The 20,941-nt window shown below is 46.8% G+C and overlaps 1 protein-coding gene across 1 annotated transcript in view; it reads left to right on the forward strand.

The window, feature by feature from the left end:
* Positions 1-20,941, forward strand: part of B3GALT5 (UDP-Gal:betaGlcNAc beta 1,3-galactosyltransferase, polypeptide 5) — a 107,968-nt gene that overhangs the window by 32,638 nt on the left and 54,389 nt on the right. Inside the window, exon 2 of the mRNA XM_011984177.1 lies at positions 13,308-13,439. The gene's annotated coding sequence lies outside the window, so the exon portion shown is untranslated. The remainder of the gene's footprint in view (positions 1-13,307; positions 13,440-20,941) is intronic.

Below are 20,941 nucleotides of genomic sequence, written 5' to 3' on the forward strand. Positions count from 1 at the left end.
TGGGATTACAGGCACCTGCCACCATGCCCAGCTAATTTTTGTATTTTTAGTAGAGACGGGGTTTCACCATATTGGTCAGGCTGGTCTTGAACTCCTGACCTCGTGATCCGCCTGCCTTGGCTTCCCAAAGTGCTGGGATTACAGGCGTGAGCCACCACGCCTGCCCTCTTTCACCTTTTATCTTTGACCTGTGGGTGGTCCTAATCATGGAACTATGCTTTAGCTGTGGACAACAAGAATCTGATGAAAAACCCCATTTTTCTCGTCACTGTCTGCTATTGAGCCCATCCAGTAATTTCTCTTTCAATTTCAGATGAGGGTATTTTTCAGTCCTAAACTTTCTATTTGCTGATAATGTCTAACTTTCTACTCATTTCAGTAGTGTTTACCTTTACTTTATGGAGTATAATTATAATAGCTGCTTTAATGTATTTGTCTGATAATTCCAACATTTGGGTAATCTCAGGGTTGGCATCTGTTGATTGTGTTTTCCCTTGAGAATTGGCTACATTTTTCTGGTTCTTTGTATATTGAGTAGATATACATTGTATCCTGGATAGCTTGAATATAATGTGATAATATGACTCTGGGTCACAGTAAAATCTTCTGAAGAATGTTGATTTTTTTTTTTTATTCTTATCATTGTTATTTAAGCACTCAGTCAACCTGATTACATTCAGACCACAAGTTTTTTCTCACCTTCTCTGGCCGTAGTTTGAAGATCAGTTCAGTTTTCAGCGTCAGAATTATCTATACATTCCCAGCTCCCAAGAGGCCCCTTGTCTATTCTTCTCTCCTGAAAAATAAATTTCTATCAGAGTTCTAGCTGCTGCCATTGCTGCCATACAGTTCCATGCAAATGGAGCTCTATTTAGGGTAAAGCAGGAAGAGAAAGGAGAAAGAAAAAATCACTCTTTGGAACACAGAGGTCTCTTTCTCCAGTTTCTCCTCCCCGCCAGAAAGACAAAGCTGTCAATATTGTTTCCAGATTGTTCCACACTACAGCCACACCTTGGGACATGGTCAACAGAGAAAAATTGAAAGGGGTATATAGAGAGTCATCCTCCACTCTTAGGCTTTTTTTGATTTTTTTCGCCTGTAGAGATGGGATCTTACTATATTGCCTAGGCTAGTCTCAAACTCCTGGGCTCGAGTGATCCTCCTGCCTTGGCCTCCCGAAGTATTAGGATTACAGTCATGAGCCGCCATACCTGGCCCAAATTCAATTTAGTTGAACACATTTTTGTAGTCTAAAAATGTATAAAAGCAATGTTAGTTTAAGACCAGGGGAAATTAATACAGGAAATTTAAGAAGTTCAGATTAACTAAGCTTTCTATGAGGAAGTAAATAAAGTAAATGTACATAAATTAGAATATTATACTACTATGGTTTTTATACTATTATTAAACCAAAGAGAAGGCAGATTATCAAAATGGTTTTTTTTTTTTTGAGACAGTCTTACTGTATTGCCCAGGCTGGAGTACAGTGGTGTGATCATACCTCACTGCAGCCTCGCACTCCTGTGCTCGATGGATCCTCCTGTCTCAGCATCCCGTGTAACTGGGACTACAGGCACATGCACCTTGCCTGGCTAACTTTTTGCAGAGACAAGGTCTCACTATATTGCCCAATCTGGCCTTGAACTTGTGGCCTCAAGTGATCCTTCCTTCTTGGCCTCCCAAAGTTCTGGGATCACAGGTGTAAGCCACCATATCTGGCCTCAAAATGATCTAATTTTGAATGATTCATTTTGATTAAACATTGTTTACTTGTTTGAGAAATTTCTGTCTATATGGATATGAGTGTATAACTCTCTCTCTTTAAATTGTTAACAGTGGTGATTCAGCTGTGTCCTTTCTTATGAGCCAAATATGATTAGCCAAGGCTATTAAATCAACTCTAGCTAAACCTTTCTTTTTGCTTTCAGAACTGCAGTCTCAATAAGAATGTTTTGCTTAAAAGAACCAAAACATTTGAAGCATTAGGAGTTCATTTTTTTCCTTTTGGATTTATTCTATTTAAAATTTATTTAAGTGCTTACAAGTTTGTATAAAGCATTTATTACACGAAACTTTGTAATCTGATGTGTTAATTTTCTTCTATTTAGTGTTAACTGTCTCAACTAGATAATTCTAGAGTTTGCAGATAATGGCCATTGCAGAATTGAAATAGTTTCTTAAGGAGTGGTGGGGGTGGCGTTAACCATTTCAAACTCAGCTGTCCTAGGCTGAGCACATCAGGGACATAGAAGCGTTTCCCTCTACAGCCTGAGTCCTGGGAAATGTGGCAATTTTTCATCTTCTGACATATTACAGACACACCAAAAAGAAACTGAGACTGGAACCTCAGAGGACAAAACTCTAGAGTGGGTATAGTATATACTGCTCGGGTGATGGGTGCACCAAAATCTCACAAATCACCACTAAAGAATGTACTCATGTAACCGAACACCACCTGTTCCCCAATAACCAATGGAAATACAAAATTGAAAAAAAATAAAGTCTCACAGGAGACTACTGATCAGTTACAACACAAGGCCTGAGCTATGGTACTTGGACAGCTTAGCTTCAACACAGCAAATTGTAGTTTCAGTGAGAAGTCCAGGAGCACTCTGAGCTCAGTTGCCTGTGCAAGGCACCCAGGCTGCAGGAGAGTTGGAAGACCAAGCCTCAGCACTTGAGGGCTCCAGGAGCTGTGCTTTTCTGCTTTCTAAGTTCCGGCTGGACAATGTCAGCGGACTCACCAGACCATCCAAGAATAAAACAAAGACCGCCAGTGCTAAATAATACAAAGCCATCTTTATTATTTTGACAGGGAAAGGAACATATGCCAGTGAAGAAATTTACTGAGTGGTGTAATGATTAATTTTATGTGTCTACTTGCCTAGGCCACGGTGCCCTGTTCTTTGTTTCAACAATATAAAGATTTTTTTTTTAGACGTCATTAACATTTAAGTCAACAGATTTTGAGTTAAGCAGAATCCATAATGTGGGTGGGCCTCCTCTAATCAGCTGAAGGCCTTAAGAGAAAAAGACTGACCTCCCCTGAGCAAGAAGAAATTCTGCTGCCAGATTGCTTTTATTGATTGATTGATTGATTGATTGATTGATTGAGACAGGGTCTTGCTCTGTCACCTAGGCTGGAGTGCAGTGGTGTGATCATGGCTCACTGGAGCCTCAACCTTCTGGGCTAAAGCGATCCTCCAACCTCAGCCCCTTGAGCAGCCGGGACTACAGGCATGTGCCACCATGTGCAGCTAATTTTTAATTCTTTTTTGTAGAGATGGGGTCTTGCTGTGTTGCCCAGGCTGGTGTCAAATTCCTGAGCTCAAGTGTTCTTCCCAACTTAGCCTTCCAAATTGCTGGAATTACAGGCATGAGCCACCATGCCCAGCCCAGACTGCCTTTCAATGCAACTCTTCCCTGGGTCTCTACTCTTGATGGCCAGCCCAGCAGATTTTGGACTTGCCAACCCCTAAAATAGTGTGACTCAGTCCTTAAAATCTGTCTCTCTCATTCTCTTCACATCCTATTGTTCCTGTTTCTCTGGAGGACCTTGGATAATACAACTAGTGTGCTGAACAGAAAACTCTGGGGATTTTAACTGCTAGAATGGGGAAGTTCACAGTGATTATGCTAATTAAGCATTGACTTTTGTCTTCTAGACAGGATGAAATTATTCCATGGGTCTATATGCAGTCAGTCAAAATAATTCCCACTGCTCATTGATCAGGAAATTGTCTTCCGTGAAGTCCAATATGTTCTGACATCCCAGGTCCCAGATGCTCATACTGCAGCTGGTTGGAGCCAGCCGAGATAAAGCACAGCATTCATTTTGATAATGACTTGGCAAGTGCTGCTGTAAGTGGGAAGATTTTCTTTCCTCTAATTTCCTACCAAGATTTTCTTCTGACTAATGTATACTCAGCATACATGAGTTCTCAATAAAAATTGTGTTTTCTTTTTTCCTTTAAGATTCAATAGCCATAAATTGCCACACCAAGGAAATATGGCTAGAGCAAAAGGAAGGCAAGAAGTAAACATTAAAGAAATGAAATAAGATTTTTCCCTCTTTTCCATCAGTGCACTGAGGTATTTTAATGTCAACCATGGCCAGAGACCGTTGAGGCATGAAGGGTTAGAATATGAGTCTTGTTCATACTTCCTGAATCCTCCATCGAGAAACCTGAGTGTTAGGGACTGACTTGTGCCCTCTGTCCCAAATTCTTATGTTGAATCCCTAACCCCCAATGTGACTGTATTTGGAGGTAGGGCTTATCAGGGGGGTAATAAAAGATAAATGAGATCAGAAAGATGAGACTCTAATCCAATAGGATGGGTGTCCCTATACGAAGAGGAAAAGGCATTAGAGACCTCTATCTCTTTCTGCTGTGTAAAAGGCCATGTGAAGACTCAGCAAGAAGGTGGCCGTCTGAAAGTCAGGAAGAGAGCCCTTGCTGGGAACCAAATTTGCCAGCACTTTGATCTTGGACTTTAGTCTTCAGAACTGTGAGAAAATAAATGCCTGTTGTTTAAGTCACCCAGCATGTGGAATTTTGCTATGGCAGCCCATGCAGACTAAGATGCTGAGATAGTCTCTCCTTTGGACCACTGATGGGGGGGAGTCAGCTTGCCTTCTCTGATCTAATAGTTTTGCTCAGTGGAAGGTGACACCAGGCCAAAGACACATTGACTCCATCCTTTACTTGTGTTTTCTTGTAAAATGTAGAGTCTGCCATGCCCTGGCTTTAAGTCTTTTGGGGTTTTCTCAGTGGCTGCATGATCACATTCTAATGCTTCAGAAAGTCATTCACAAATCTTCACATTGTGTGGCCAGGCGTGGTGGCTCACACCTGTAATCCCAGCACTTTGGGAGGCTAAGGTGGCAGTATCCCTTGAGGCTTGGAGTTCAAGACTAGCCTGGCCAACATGATGAAACCCTGTCTCTACTAAAAATACAAAAATTAGCCAGTGTGGTGGTGCACGCCTGTAGTCCAAGCTATTTGGGAGGCCGAGGCATAAGAATTGCTTGAACCTGGGACATGGAGGTTGTGGTGAGCCAAGATCTCAGCACTGCACTCCAGCCTGGGTGGCACAGTAAGACTCTGTCTCAATTAAAAAAAAAAAAAAAAGGCCTTCACATTAAAGCCCCAAGCTCCTTCTCTTCCCACATCACTTTCCACTCTATGTCCTCTGTCTTCTAGTACATGGGCCCTGTATTAATCCATTTTCATGCTGCTATGAAGAAATACTCAAGGCTAGGTAATTTATAAAGGAAAGAGGTTTAATTGACTCAAAGTTCCACAGGGCTGGGGAGGCCTCAAGAAACTAACAATCATTGTGGAAGGGGAAGCAAACTTGTCCTTCTTCACTTGGCTGCAGGAAGGAGAGTCCTGAGCAAAAGGGTTTTGGAAAAGCTCCTTGTAAACGTTGAGATCTGGTGAGAACTCACTTATCACAAGAACAGCATGAGGGTAACCGCCCCCATGATTTAATTACCTCCCACAGGGTCCCTCCCGCAACACGTGTGAGTTAACAATTCGGATTACAATTCAAGATGAGATTTGGGTGGGGACACAGAGCCAGACCATATAAGGCCCTGTGTAGCTGGCAGAATAATGATCCCCCAGGATACCTGCCCTCTGATCCCTAATACCTGTGAATATGGCACATTACATGGCAAAAGGGACTTTGCAGGTAGAATGAAGGTCGCAGACCTTAGAATGGGGAGGGTAGCCTGGCTGATTCAGGTGGGTCCAATATACTCACATGCACTCTTAAAGATGAAAGAGGGAGGCAGACAAGCCATAGAGAGTGGAAGAGGCGGGAGAGAGTCACAGTGCAAGAGGGACTCTTTCCGCGGGTGCTGACTGAGATGAGGATAAGGATAAGATGAGCCATGAGCCAGGGAGGGCAGGTGGCCTCCAGATGCTGAGGGCAACCCCTGTCCAACAGCCAGCAAGGAAACAAGGACTTCATGCCTACAACCTCACACAGCTGAATTCTGTCAGCAGCCCCAGTGAGCCTGGATGTGGATCCTCCCCCAGAACTCAGCCCCGATGATACCTTGGTTTTGGCTTTGAGAGACGAAGCACAGAAGCCAGCAGAGCCTGTGAGATTTCTGACCTCCCTTGGGAAGTGTAAGATAATACACTTGTATCGTTTTAAACTATGTTAGTCGCAGTTTATTCCAGAAGCCACAGGAAACATTGCCCCTGCACATGTCCTCATTTGCATGCTTTCTTGCGTGCTGCTGCTGGGAACACCTGTGCTTCAGCTCGCCACTAAGTTAAAATCTCACCTGTCCTGGAAGGCCCAGCTTCCACAGCCACCCTGAGCAGCACTGCCCTGCCCTTAATGACAGAGCAGAATGAATCACCTTCTTTGTGCTTGGAGAATTTTGCTTCTATCTCAACATAGTGCGTGCGGTGAGTGGTTAGCATCTACGCGATGGTTGCCTTTTGCTGCAGTCTGACCCTTGTCCCTGGTCCAGTGCCTGATAGTCTGCCTGTCAATCAAATATTTATTTATTCTATGTTGTGCCACACAGGTGTGTCATAGGTACTAGGTATACAGGGATGCCTAAGTCAGACCCAGGGCCCTTCATTCTCTCATAGACCTTCTAGGCTACACATATTCAGGGCCTCATAAACATCGGCTAAGTTAATTGAACCAAGGCCTCCTAGAGACAAGCCACAATCACCAGGAAGCAGGACTGGCCTGGTCTCTGTGTCAGGGCAGCCTCATGTATATGCACACAGGAGTCTTCCTCTCACAGCATAGACCATCTGCCATCTGCAGGAAGGTGTGGGGCACCAGGAATGCTCATCGCAGGTGGTATTGGCTTCAGCCATGATTTGCCTGGGGCACGATAGAGTGCTGCTTTCCTTCTTCTCCTCACACTTCCTTTTTATAAGGTGACTGCAATAATATTTACACAATAGTTTCCCAAAGGCTTTTTTCACATTTGCAATGACATTTAATTCTTAGGACGAACCTAGGCTACACACAGAAGTAAAGCAAAGAACACATTTGATTGATTACAATTGTATAGCTGTTTTATTTAGTCTTTCCTGCTGAAAAGTCCCAGGTTCATCAGGGGCTGCTAATGGTTTAGCCTTTTTCTTTCATATAGGCGTTTACAAGAAATAGCTGAAGCTAAGTTTTGCTTATGTTGGGAAATCAAGCAAGATCTGCATCTCTTACGAGGCTTAACTGGCTTAGTCTGTGTTAGCTCAGTAGTGTACCCGACCACTTCTGGCTTGGAGCTGTTTGGATCGGTGTTTTCACAAATAAACTCTACACTTTTATGGTGCCTCAGTTTACCATTTAACAGAGGCCTCAGAAGAAATCCACTCTGCCGACCCCTCGATCACAGACTTCCAGCCTCCAGAACTGTGGGCGGATAAATGCCTGTTACTTAAGCTGCCCAGTCTGTGGGTCTTATGGCAGCCTAAGCACATGAATCCACTTACCTGTGGCCTTATTTAAGTTCCCTCCCATCCCTGGCCTCCCTGACCCGCACTGTCTACTTTAATCTCTGTGACCACGTCCCCATCTCCACTGTGCAAGTTGGGGGCCAGGCTGGCTCAGCAGGGCCTTGAGCTGGCCTGGGGTAACCCCAAGGCTGAAGATTCACCAGTGATAAACAGAGACACAGAGAGACACATGTCGGGCTGAGCTGGAAGCTGGATGGGAGAGTCAGGGGCTCAGTGCCAGAGAAGAGGCAGGAAGGGTCTCCTGTGTGGCAGGGGTCAAGGGATGGATAGAAGCCTCAGCATGTGGACAACAGACATGAATTGGAAGCTCCTGGAGCCTGCAGGGAAAGAAGCTGAGGTTTCTAGCTGCTTGTCCCCATGGTTATCTCTGTGTGCAGTTGACCTTGCTGGCCAGAGGTGAGGCAGCTGGGCTGGGAAAGCTGGGAGGAGACACCCCCAGCCTCAGGGACATCTTTCCTCGTGCTCTTCAGAGTCACGATTCACACACTTCTCCCCCTTCTTCTTCTGGGAGCCTTCTACAGGCGGGGAATGCTGCTTCCTTAAGGACCTCCAAGATGCACCCTTTGTTTGTGTCCCAGCGTCCACCACTGTGCCGGACACAGTAACTCCCCTGTAGACGCAGGTTGAACAAAAGGATCAATTAGGAAATCAGTTTGCAACTGCCACTTTCCTTTCAGTTTTACAGCTTTTATCTGCAAGGCACGATAGGCTTGGTGGAATGACTGGCCAAGATGGCAAAGCCAGGAGGAATTTGCAGCAGAGATTTTTACCCTCATTTTGGATTTGGTGGGGTCAGGTAACCTGAGGGTGATTCTGGAGGATGGCCGATAAAAACATTCTTGGTTCCAAAGTTTTCAAGAGCTCTGGAGGCAGGTCAGGCATGAAAACTGTGAAAATGATGGCTTGTCCTGTAGAACTCTATAAGGAAGAATGGGGCTGAGTCAATTATTGAATAGCAACTTTTTCTTTCCTTTCCTTTCCTTTTTTTTTAACCAGTGGGAAGCTGAACATCTCAGAACATCTATTATTATCACCAAAAACATAGATGTCATAAAATTTATAGCGCTCCATTTAGAGATTGGAAGATCTAGGCATTAAACACTTAAGCCATTTTCTAATGCTATAAAATAAGATTAATGATGTATCCTTTTTAATGATCCCTTTTCTAAGATTAAAATCTTTGATGTGGAAAATGTTCATTGCTGTTCCTATTTCGAGGCCTGGGTGAATTACCTTACCTTCTCTGACTGTGACAGACCCCTGTGCCTACTGCAAAGTTCTACCTTCCCATTTATTGGGTTTCCCAGGTTTTCTAAATTTATTGATTTAACTCTAGTGGTTCAATTTATTCCAGAAATGTATTCACTAACTGCATGGCACTGCACCTTCTCACACAAGAGCGTTCGTCTATGGTTGACAGTGGAATTGTTGTCAGTCATCAATAGGAATACATGAGCATGTCCTGTTTAGAGTTCTGCAGGTAGAACTTGGGTAATATGAGGGATCGTGACTTGTTTGCATGAGGCTCTCAATGAGGATGTATTGTTGAAATTTTAATTGTAATTCAGTGGGTAAGCAAGAAATAATAGTTCAGAGCATCGTTCCCCAGAGTCCTTTCATTGTGACCAGGGTTTAAAGTAAGTGGCAAAGTAAACAAAAATGCCACCCCCCAAATATGGAGCAACCCTCCCCCCCCCAAACTACCCCCACCCTGACTCTTGGAGCTTCACTGTGGCTGGAGGCTGCTGTCCCCAGCAGTGCTGCAGCCGTAGACACTGCCTGCTCACGGGACAGACCTGTCTTGTGTCTCAGCACACAGCCTAATGCGCTACTCCTTCTGCTACTATCACTCTAGTTTCAGCATAGCTCTTCCATATTTTAGCCCGAATGGCTGACGCTGGTTGTATTCAGTGATGGGAGACAGAAACTAGAGAACAAAAAGAAGAGCTGCTGCTGCTTCCTCTTTTCTCCCTCCTCAGCCAAGCATGATGCAGAAGGTCAGCTCTTAGAGGAGGAGCAAGCAGGCCAGGACTGCTTCAGCATCCACTTGTGAGCAACTTAACACTCACATGGTAACACCATGCGAAGTTCGCGAACGTAAAAAGAAATGACACCGGGTCCTCTTCCCCAGATGAGATGAGTAGCATGCAGACCACAGGACAGCAGCCCCCGCGGTGCAGCGTGCTGTGTACTGCTGCAAAAGGAGAGACACACATGCCTGAGGACGAAGCCACTAACTGGGAGTAGGGGAGAGAGAGAAGGGGGCATGGGCTGTGGGTTTTGATGGCTGAACAGGAGTTTCCTAGGGACCTGGGGAAGGGAAGAGTGGACAGGACAGAAATAAATAAAGCCAGAGTTCTGTGTCGCAAACGGTGGACTGTCAGTACGGCTGGTGGGAGGGGCCGTGCAGCACCCAGTCAGCAGTAGGGCTGGGTGGGCAGCTCAGGGCCAGACTATGAATGAGCTTTCTAGTGTGTATGGCTCTGGCCAGGCACAGTCATGGTTTTCAAGCAAGGACTTGATTTAAATAGATCAGATTCTTCTAACATGGAACTCAGGAGGGAGACCAGGCATAGGGTGGCTACCAAGCGCCTGCCAGAAATGGTGAGGCCTGGGCTGGGGAGGATGGAGAAGCTGGACCCAAAAGACATGCTTAGGGAGAAGCGACTGCGATTTGTGAGGGAGTGAGATGGGAGACCCGCAGCTTCTGACGGGAGTGTCGAGTGGACGGTGACACCATGCACTCAGAAAGGCAGTCATAGAAGGTCCAGCAGGTTGGTGGGGAAGCTGGTGGAAAGGCCCTCGAGGCATCTGCCTGCCTTCTCTGCTTTTCACCCCTTGCCCTGCCCTTGTCAGTCTTGTGAGCCTTGGTGAGCGTCGGGGAACTTCACTGGGAGAGGCAGAGCCATGGCCCCAGCTGTGCCCAGCTTGGAGGGGGTGCACAGGAGGAGTGTGGCCTGGAGAAGCCTGCCCACGCCTCCTTCTGTGGGGGCCAGCGGTGGCTTGGGCTGGTGCTCCCATGCTTGTGCATTCTATTAGCCTGTGCTAGTCCACAGGCCAGCGGCTGGGTCTCATCCCAGCGGCTGGGTCTCATCCCAGCAAGGAAATCTGGAGCTTCCCGCTTTCCTCTTGCTTTTCTTTAGACAAGGTATATGGTGAACTCAGTCCTTCCCCAGCTGCTTCTGGGGGGTGTGGCAAAGCACAAAGTGTTGAGATCTCCTGGTTCAAGGAGAGAGGGATCTAGTGCCTGAAAAACGTGACAAGAACACTTGGCTTTTCTGAAAACACTCATCATTCTTTCCTAGCATAGCAGTTATTTTCTGCCCCCGGGCTTTGGCGACAGTGTTGTCTGGTTCCACAGATGTCAAAAACTCAAGTTTATGCAAAGCCTTTCACTTCTCAGGCTCCAAAGGCCTCCACAAGCTCCCCTCATCTGTGTTCATGGACTTGAATTTCATGTTGTCGAATGAGTGTCAGGTAGTGGCAGAAATAACGCATGTATCACACATTTATTGATTTATTTCCCTTGGATTCATTTTACTTTAGAACACCATTACCCAAAGCAGAACTCCGGAAATGCTAGTCCTACAACATCATCTTTGAAGAATGGGTTTCATTTTCAGATGCTTGGGAAATATTGCGTTCCCTGTGCTGCTGTTGCACATCAATTCTCAACTCACAGTAAAGGCTCTGAGAAGGCCTGCATTGTAAAACTGTGCAGACAGGGTCTCCCCAAGTTGTCACACACGAGATCCTGGACTCTGCTTAGTGGTTTTCGTTTTTTTTCTAAATGCGTTTTGAACAGCCAGGGTACAGACTACCGTGAAGACCACCCTAGGATACACAAACCATGAAAGCCTTTCTAAGTCATGTTGTTGAGTCTGTAAAAGAGGAGGAAATTTGGGAAATGGGCAGCAGGCTTTTCCTGGCCCTCAAGAGAGGATCTCACTCCTTTTTGCATTGATCTCCCTTTTCCATTTTTACTTTGCCTCTGATTAAATTTTCTTATTGCTCTTCACCCCATTTCTTGGTGTTTTGCCTCAGATGAAAGTAGGGTAATTAGTTCCTTATCTCTGTTTTAAAGAATTTCATCTGGCTTCCAGCTCAGTGGCTAATTATGGCTTTATGGATTTCCTTCTTTGAAATACATCTATGCTAAATACTGCCAGCTTCTCATTCACTTCAAGCTAAAGTGGGAAGCTCTGTAGGCCTAAATCTCTCCCTTCACTTTAGATTCATACTGTTAATGATAAAAAGGGGGAGAGGAGGCTGGGTGTGGTGGCTCATGCCTGTAATCCCAGCACTTCGGGAGGCCAAGGTGGGCAAATCACTTGAGGGCAGGAGTTCAAGACCAGCCTGGTCAATGTGGCAAAACCCCATTTCTACAGAAAACAGGCAAAAATTAGCCAGGTGTGGTGGCACACACCAGTAATTCCAGCTACTCTGGAGGCTGAGGTGGGAGGATTGCTTGAACCCAGGAGGTGGAGGCTGTAGTCTGCTGAGATTGTGCCACTGCACTCCAGCTTGGGTGATGGAGTGAGACTCTGTCTCAAAACAAAAACTAAAACAAAAACAAAAACCAGCAAAGTCCTAAGTCAGTCCAAAAAGTGGGAGAGGAATTAGGTGGACTAACAAAGTAATCTGTACATGTTATAACTTCAGGCTATTTCTGTTTGTCAGGAGATTGCTTTTCCTGGGTCAATTATTTGGTTTCTCTGTGGCTCAGTTTTCTCATCAGTAAAATGGGAGAATAACAGCATGTAACTCACAAAATTGTAGCCAGAAAGAAATGTCAAGCATTTAGAATAATGATTGGCACAGAGCTTTAATAATAACAACAACAACAAGGCCGGGTGCAGTGGCTCATGCCTGTAATCCCAGCACTTTGGAAGGCCGAGGCAGGTGGATCACGAGGTCAGGAGATCGAGACTATCTTGGCTAACACGGTGAAACTCCGTCTCTACTAAAAGAAAAAAAAAAAAAAAAATTAGCCAGGCGTGGTGGCAGACGCCTGTAGTCCTACTCGGGAGACTGAGGCAGGATAATGGCGTGAACCTGGAAGGCAGAACTTGGCAGTGAGCCAAGATTGCGCCACTGCACTCCAGCCTGGGCGACAAAGCAAGACTCTGTCTCAAAAAACAACAACAACAACAACAAAAAAACAAAAACCAAAACAATACAATAATAATACATAATACTACTCTAAAGAGATACTTAAATGAGTTTTTCTAAATTTACATCTAATTCTTTTTCCCAGGCTTTACTCAATAAAATCAATCATGATAAATCCTGGAAAACAGAGCCTTAACATCACAGTGTTATTAATTCACCAAGCATTGCTAGCACTTTTTACTTTATTCTGGACATCCAAAAATGCTTCTGGTCTGGACACTCGAATAGCAGAGTGAGCGAGAGGTCCTGGGGGGAATTTGGAGGTCTGAGTCCTGGTTCCCAGTCCCCCACTTCCTAGTGATGGGCTCCTGGGTCACTACCAAATGACCAGCGCTGACATGCACTGAGGGCTTACCAGGTGCAGAGCAAAGTTCAAAGCACCTTTCCTGCATCTCCATTGTGGACATGGGACAGTGAGGTGACAAGAGGCGCTCAGTCACCAGCGAACCTCAATTTCATCTGTGAAATAATAACACCTCCCACTCATCCCTCCCGGTGGGATTATCAGAAGCTTGAATGACATTGAGTGTCTAGAAAGTACTTTGAAAGCTGCAGTGTTCTGGTGGATGAATGTAGGAGGTCCTCAAGTTTTCACTGAAAAGCTTCTGGTTGATGCGTGATTTCTCCCCTTTGCAGGAAGCCGACAAGAAGCATGTTGCCGAGTGATCTTGGGTTTCCATCCTCCATGCCTGTGCATCCACACGTGGGCCCAGCCAGCAAGGAGAAGTCTAACAGGCAGGAGGAGGGGAGACACAAAGAGCCCCCGCAGTAAGTCACAAGAAACCGCCTGCACTCTGACTTTCTTTAGCTTCCTCAGCATTTTGTACGGGACTCCCATTGACCGATGTGGGGGTTAGAACTGGAAGGAAAGGTCCCTCTCCTCCCATCTGGAGGTGTTGAAGTAGCACTGGGCAAAGCCCAGGGTGGTACCTCTGGGGCTACGGCAGGACAGGGGTGTTTAGTGGGTTGGAAGCCCCCGTCCCCAACAAAACATCTCTGACCTGGTTTAAGACATTGGAGGTCCACACACATTTCATTTGAAAAAGGAGTTTCTAACTCTTAAGATAGAAAATCACCAATGAAGTCCAACCCTTAGTGAGAATCAACTGACCTTTCCTCTGCACTCCATCACATTTTAATTTTTTTTAACTTTTTTTTTTGGAGACAGGGTCTTGCTCAGTTGTCCAGGCTGGAGGGCAGTGGCATGATCATAGCTGACTGCAGCCTTGATCTCCTGGGCTCAAGTGATCTCATCTCAGCCTCCTGAGTAGCTGGGACCACAGGTGTGTGCCACCAATTAGGTGTGCAGCTAATTTTATTATTTTTATTTTTTAATAAATATAAGGTCTTGTGTTGTTTAGGCTAGTCTCGAACTCCTAAGATCAAGGAATCTTCCCGCTTTGGCCTCTGAAAGCGCTGGGATTGCAGGGACAAGACATCTTTACGTTTTGTGGAGGTTCTGTTTGCTTCTGCACCTTGGTCCAATCCTAGCATGGTCAGTTATCACCAAGTTGGTGTCTCTTATGCCACTGCATGTTCCCGAAGGAGAAATAGTTTATTTTTCCTTGTGCCCCACCTCAAAGGACGATCAACATATTAAGCCGACACTCCAGAATGTATAGGCTTCCGATCAATGCGCTGTCTTGCCAATGGTCCCAGAACTACCCTCTCTTCAATATGCCTCTTTTGACAGAGCTCAAGGTACAGGAAAATCTCAAATGCAGAAAAATCTTTGAATGTGAATTTAATTTTCAGTGCATCAAAAAATCATTTAGCACTAGGAAGATCGTCTCTCTGATGGGAACGGTGTGTACCTCTAAAGAATGGGTTCCTTGAGAGGGTAGGAAATGATTCTGAAGGCTTCTTAACATGAAATGCTGCTATGCTGGTTGAAAAAAAAAATCATTTCTGTTATTTCAGAATTCTACTTTCTGCTTCCTTCCCAATCATACAAGCTACATGACATTGAACTCTGTGTGCTAGGCAGTTCTGCAAAGGGACAGGCGGTCCTTGGGTCTGGGTTGAAAACAAGAGCTTAAGTCCAGTCTCTCCAAGCACTGGTTAGCTGCATGCAACATGGCATGTCCACAGATGCTGCATTCTGAAGAAGTCAGGATCACCAGCAACAGATAGAAAGAGACCCTGGGCGTGATGGCTCATGCCTGTAATCCCGGTACTTTGGGAGGGATTGCCCGAGTCCAAGAGTTCAAGACCAGCTTGGACAACACAGAAAGACCCCTGTCTATAAAAAAAAAAAAAAAAAATTAAAAAAGACCACGCTGGGAAACATACTGAGACTCTGTTTCTGCAAAACCCAGGCTGGAATGCAGTGGCACGATCTTGGCTTACTGCAACTTCCGCCTCCCAGATTCAAGTGATTCTCCTGCCTCAGCCTCCCAAGTAGCTGGGATTACAGGCATGCACCACCACACCCGGCTAATTTTTGTATTTTTAGTAGAGGCGAGGTTTCACCATGTTGGTCAGGCTGGTCTTGAACTCCTGGCCTCAAGTGATCCACCCGTCTCAGCCTCCCAAAGTGCTGGGATTACAGGGGCTAGCCACCAAACCCGGCCTTTTTTTTTTTTTTTTTTTTTTAAGGGTCTGTATTTCAATATGTTGCCCAGGCTGCTCTGGAACTCTTGGTCTCAAGTGATTCTCCTGCCTCAGCCTCCCAAGTAGCTAGAATTACAGGTGCACACCACCTAGCCTAGTTTATCTCAAATTTTTAAATAGAAATTTGTATTCCTGAAAGAAATATGAAAAGGACCAAAGCAAAGTGCTTTTCACTTGTTTGTTTGCATGTTGAAAGTGAGATTGCCTTTAGATCCTCTTTCCCAATATTACTATAAATTAAACTAACTTTAAAGCGATGAACTTTCCTCCCAAGCTTACTGCACTATCTAAAGGCCCTTGTGGTCTAAAAGCAAAAGATCATATGTTTTAAGGATGAATGGTGCCATTGCTACTATGTGAATGCTCACTATGTTTAGGCTCTGTGTTGAGTTTTACTCAGTCACTCATTTAAAAAATTTATTTATTAATGCATCACTTCGTTTATTCACTTAGCACCTGTCTTGAATACCTGCTATATCCCACGAACTGTGGTAGGCACTGGTGGAAGCAGATGTCAGTGAGATACATGAAGGAGGCCTGTAGTAAAGATAGAAATTAAGACAAACAAACACAAAAATGCCTGAGAATTGGCCAGGCCTGGTGGCTCATACTTGTAATCCCAGCACTTTGGGAGGCCAAGGCGGGTGGATCATTTGAGGTCAGGAGTTTGAGACCAGCCTGGCCAACATGATAAAACCCCGACTCTACTAAAAATACAAAAATTAGCTGAGCGTGGTGGCAGATGCCTGTAATCCCAGGAGGCTGAGGCAGGAGAATTGCTTGAACCCGGGAGGTGGAAGTTGCAGTGAGCCGAGATTGCGCCGCTGCACTCCAGCTTGGGTGACAGAGCGAGACTCAGTCTCAAAAAAAAAAAAAAAAAAAAAAAAAAAAGCCTGAGAATTGTTGTGTTACCAAAAAGAAAGCACAGAGTGCCACAGGAGTCCTCCAGTGTTTGGCTGCCCCATCTTTCCCTAAGCTTTACAACAACGCTGTTATGCCCACTGTGCAGATGGGGAAACTGAGGGGTGGAGCTTACTTATGGAGCAAGAGTTTGCAAAACCAAGTTGACGAAACTCTACATGTTCTTACCACTCCATCTCCTCCCTGGCTTGGAATTTCCATGCTGAAGAGTCCAGATGGACCTTAATTTTAGAGACCTTAGAATGAGTTTAGGTTTATATGCTCCAGAACTCACTAGAAATGTCAGGGAAGGGACAGCCATGGGGAAGGGGGTGCATTGTGCTGAGAATTTTGTATAAGAAGCCAGCTAAACAGTGAAAGGTGGTGATCATTTTTCAAGTGTCCTCGGTTTTTCATGTGTCATAAAATTGTATTATTCAGGAAAAATCCCCACAATCAAATTAAAAACTTCTATGAAAATATAAAAAGAAAAACTTACTGATGCATGCTTATAAACTGGCTACAGTACTTTCTCTGTGGCCTCAGGGCTGGAGGGCTATGCTTTTTCAGAGGTGACCACGGACCATCCAAACACAGCCTCCTTCCATTAATGTGACCTTCTGTTAACCAGCATAGACTCTTCTGGTCCCATTCAGAGAGTGAATTCCTTCATTAGCTGGGAAGGCGTGGTCCCACCTACTTATAGGAATGAGGGGCCACCTTCATCCTACCCCATAGGGTGCAACTGGCCACAGCCTTACCTATCCGTATAATGCACAATTGTCATGTAATAACCCCGTGGGCCACCCGGACTTGGGCTATGTTTCCTCAGCTCCCTGGGAGTGGTGGTGGTTATAATCATGTTCTGCAGTCCCAATGAAGGCTCCCACCCAGTTGAGGAAAAGTCAGCCTGTTTGTTGCGGCAAGATCAGCCCACATGGGCAGGGTATCCCCCAAGTGAGGCAGTGATGCGGCTCCCAGGGGCCCCAGGACAGGAGCCACACTGCCGGCACACACCTCAGACTCCAGGCAGCAGCTGCTACCTCCAGGGTTCAGCTCCCAGTTCCCCGGCCCACTCTGTTCTCCCACGCTTCACCTTGCTCCAAGAGAAAGCTTTGTTTCATGCTTCAGAAAACTGCAGTGGGCCTGGAAAGCCTTTCAGGCAGAGGCATTCTAATTAGTATTGTGACTTCCCTGGGAAAATCATTTTCCAGGCTTCAAAGAACCTCTGATGATTCTCTAACTTTTCATGAGGGTCCCTGGGACATCTCAACCATGAAGCTCATTCCACTTAGGTTTTTGAATCAGAAATACAGGAATTTTCCGCTGGTAGTGGCTGGAGCTTCCTTGAGATGAGTGAAGAGCAGGTGAGCTCTCCTGCCTCCCACCATCACCAGCCTGGATCAGGAGGGGAGAAGGAACTTGCTTGCACATTTTGCAACCAAACCCCATGGTAGAAAAGGGCCCTCATAGTGGGTCTTAAGATAGATGAAAGGAAAAAAAAAAAGAGCCCTCACTTGCTCCATTTCCCCAGCCACTGCCCATGGATGCCATCCGCTGATCCCTCCACTTATTTATTCAAGTATTGCTCCAGCATCCCCTGTGTGCCAGGTGGAGGCCTCTGCTGGGGTGCAGTGGTGCACCCTGAAGTCCCGTTCTGGCAGGGGAGACAGAGCATGGACAAATGAGTAAGTGGACCCCGAAATGTCAGGTAGCAATGCTGAGCCAGAAGGATCAGAAGTGGGGGACTGAGGTGTGGGAGGACGTGTGCACTAAACAGGGCCTCAGGGAAGGGGGAGGTGGTCTCTGAGCAGAGATCTGGTGAAGTCCAGGAGAGTCCCATGTATATCCAGGAGAGCCTTGGTCCAGGCACAGGGCAGGGAAGGAGCGGGTCCTGAAATGACATGGGCTGGCCTGTGGAAGGAGCACCTGAAGGCTGGCACGGAGGGAGGGACTGGCCGCAGGGAAATTTGACCAGCGACTGCTTCATGCGGTGCAGGACTGGCAGCAGGGGACCTTGACCGGCCGCTCCATCATGGGGCACCATCTTCTGATCTCTAAGTGGCCCTTTCCATGGAGCTGTCATGGATAAATGTTTTCTGTAGCTATTGTGGAGCACTGGGTCCTGTTCCTTTCTACGAGAGCAGCCGTTTCCAACTGGGTGTGACTTTGCTCCCCACGGGACATCTGGCAAGTCTGGAGACGTTGTCACAGCTTGTGTGTGTGTGCAGAGGCGCACATCCAGTGGGTAGAGGCCAAGGGTCCTGCTAAGCATCCCACAGTGCACAGGACAATCTCACAACAAGGAATTATCCAGCCCAAAATGTCAAGTGTGCTGAGGTTAAGAACCTTGAGACCAAACAGGAGCGTCAGTGAGCATGGGGAAGGATGCACGTTTTGACTGACAGTCACTGGTACCAGGCTCTGGAGGGCCTTGTGGGGTGGTGGAAGGCATATGGGGAAGAGGTGCTTGGCTTCTGCAAATCCTTCTCCCATGGGAAAGAAGTCTGCATGGCTCACAGGTGACCCATACCCACAGTGACCGGGACAGAGCAGACCACTGCCTGGGCCACTGCCTCGGCCTCTCGTATAGTTTAGCAAAGACCAATGTCAGAGCCTGAGACCATGAGCTCTGGCCTAGGATGGATGGATGGATGCTTTCACTTTCTTGACAGGTATCTCCAAGACCCAAGGCCATGGCTAGCTCATCTCACAGTGATGCTTACTGGGCTAAGCAATTTGCACACACTGACCTATGATCTGCCCTTTGCTACAGCCTATTTTCTACATGGTAGTGCTGAACAATGAGCAGGTACATTCCTGGTGCAGGGTGTTTGCCTTTGCTGTGATCTGATCTGCCTGGAATGCTCCCTCCTCACTTCTCCTGCCCTTTCAGTATCCGGGTCTCAGCTGGAACACTGCCCCCATGCAGAGGCCCTTACCCCTCCAGTTCGTTTCCTTCATCCTTGTTTTCATACCACTTACTAGCCTAATTGAAAACAAGCTACTCGAATGAAGAAGTCATTGTAGTATAATTCAATTACTCTAGTCTTGGAAACAAAAAATGGAGGACCCTCCTCCCCAGGGCAATTTTAGGGAAGAAGCTTCCAGCTCCACCACCAGCACCCAAAACTGAAATTCTACTTAAACGATTCCCTGATTTTTATACTTGGAATGCAATAAATGTATTTTAACTGTTCTGTCGGTATTTACATATACCCAGGCTGGGCTTCTGCGGCCCCCGCTGAGACTGGCCCCCTGCCCCTCAGAGCACAGCCCTAAGTATCAGTCTCCCAGAGCCCTTTCTCTGGGTCCTGTACCTTCCTCCCCCAGCCCCCCGCCACCTTTATTAAAACAACACCTGCCCCATGTCATAGCCCCTCAGGTGCCGGCTCAACTGAGGTGTCCGTGGCTGGACAGAGGTCTGATGTGCTCCTTGGTGCAGGAGGTGCTGGGTGGGAAGGGAGGAAAGGGTGGGAAGGGAGTCGGGCCAACAGCAACCGGTGATTGGGAGGGAGAGGGCAGGGGACACCCTGGAGGGCAGGCAGGCTCACCTCCTGCCCCCTCTGGGGTGGTACCCGCCCCACTTGATGCTGCCTGAGGCGGCATCCTGTCTGGCCCTGCTTGGCTGTGAGTGTGCCAGGCCTGTATGGTTACCCCAGGAAATGGGAGCTGCACAAAGCCACGTGCAGAATCGCGTGGGAGTTTAATAATCCCAGCTGGTGATTGCTGCCCCGCTGCTGCCTTCCTCCCCATCAGACCCCTCACAGGCTTCCCTCCAACCCGACGCTCCAGTTTCTGAGGTCTGTCCGTTCTCTGAAGCGATTCTACACCTTTTAGGCTCTGGACTCCATGTTCCTAACTTTTGTGTGTGGGGGGGTCTCTCCCCACTTCCCCATTAGCTCACGTCATCTTTGTGCAAAAAGGATCACTTGTCAGCCATGGGGAAGAAAGGGCTGGCACTGCTCTGAAGCTGCTTAAGTTATGACATTAGGGAAAATAAGCCGGCTTCATTGGGCCTGGGGTAGGCGCCTGAGCACTGGTAATTTTAAGAGCTTCCCAGGAGATTTTACTGCTGCCAGGGTTGAAGATCACTGAATTGAATATGTTCTCAACTCTTTAAAAATGTGTATTTGTTTACGTAAATATATGTCTATTTTTCCTGCCAGAGAAAGGTGGGGTCCCACTGGCTTCAGCTCCTGCAGCCCCCTCCCCCTCCGGCCCTGCACTGTGGCTGTGACACATCAGTATTCAGGCACCTGGAGACCGCCTGTGGCTGTGTGACCCAGGACAGGCCCTCTGACTTCTCTGTGCCGGAGTCGTCTCATCCATGAAATGGGAATCGTCAAGGCACCTACTTCATTGGGTCGTCACTGCGCAGCCCCATAGCGCCCCACGCCTTGCATGACTTTGGCTCATTCCTCACAAACAGGCCTTTTGCTGTGAAGGTAGCATCTCTTTTTAAAAAGATCTGGCGGTGGTGGTGGGGCGGGGGGGCGGTGTTCTTTCCGGGGGCATCTGGGGTTTGAGAAGCGCAGGACCCTGCAGGCTTCCCTCTCCTGTGAGTGTTTTCAAAGTTAACTTTGGGACGGTTCTCCCGGAGGGCCGGACAGAAACTCAAAGAACCGGCCTCAGGGGATCTGAGTAAATTCCACCTTCGTCAATTCCTGGTGTTCCGTGAAAGATGCTCTTTCCCTCGGGGCTTCGGAGCTGGAGCATTTGTAGACAGTTCCTGCCTCTTCCCCCGGCTGCCCGCG

Source organism: Mandrillus leucophaeus, unplaced genomic scaffold (assembly GCF_000951045.1).
Source record: "Mandrillus leucophaeus isolate KB7577 unplaced genomic scaffold, Mleu.le_1.0 Scaffold262, whole genome shotgun sequence".
NCBI lineage: Eukaryota > Metazoa > Chordata > Mammalia > Primates > Cercopithecidae > Mandrillus > Mandrillus leucophaeus.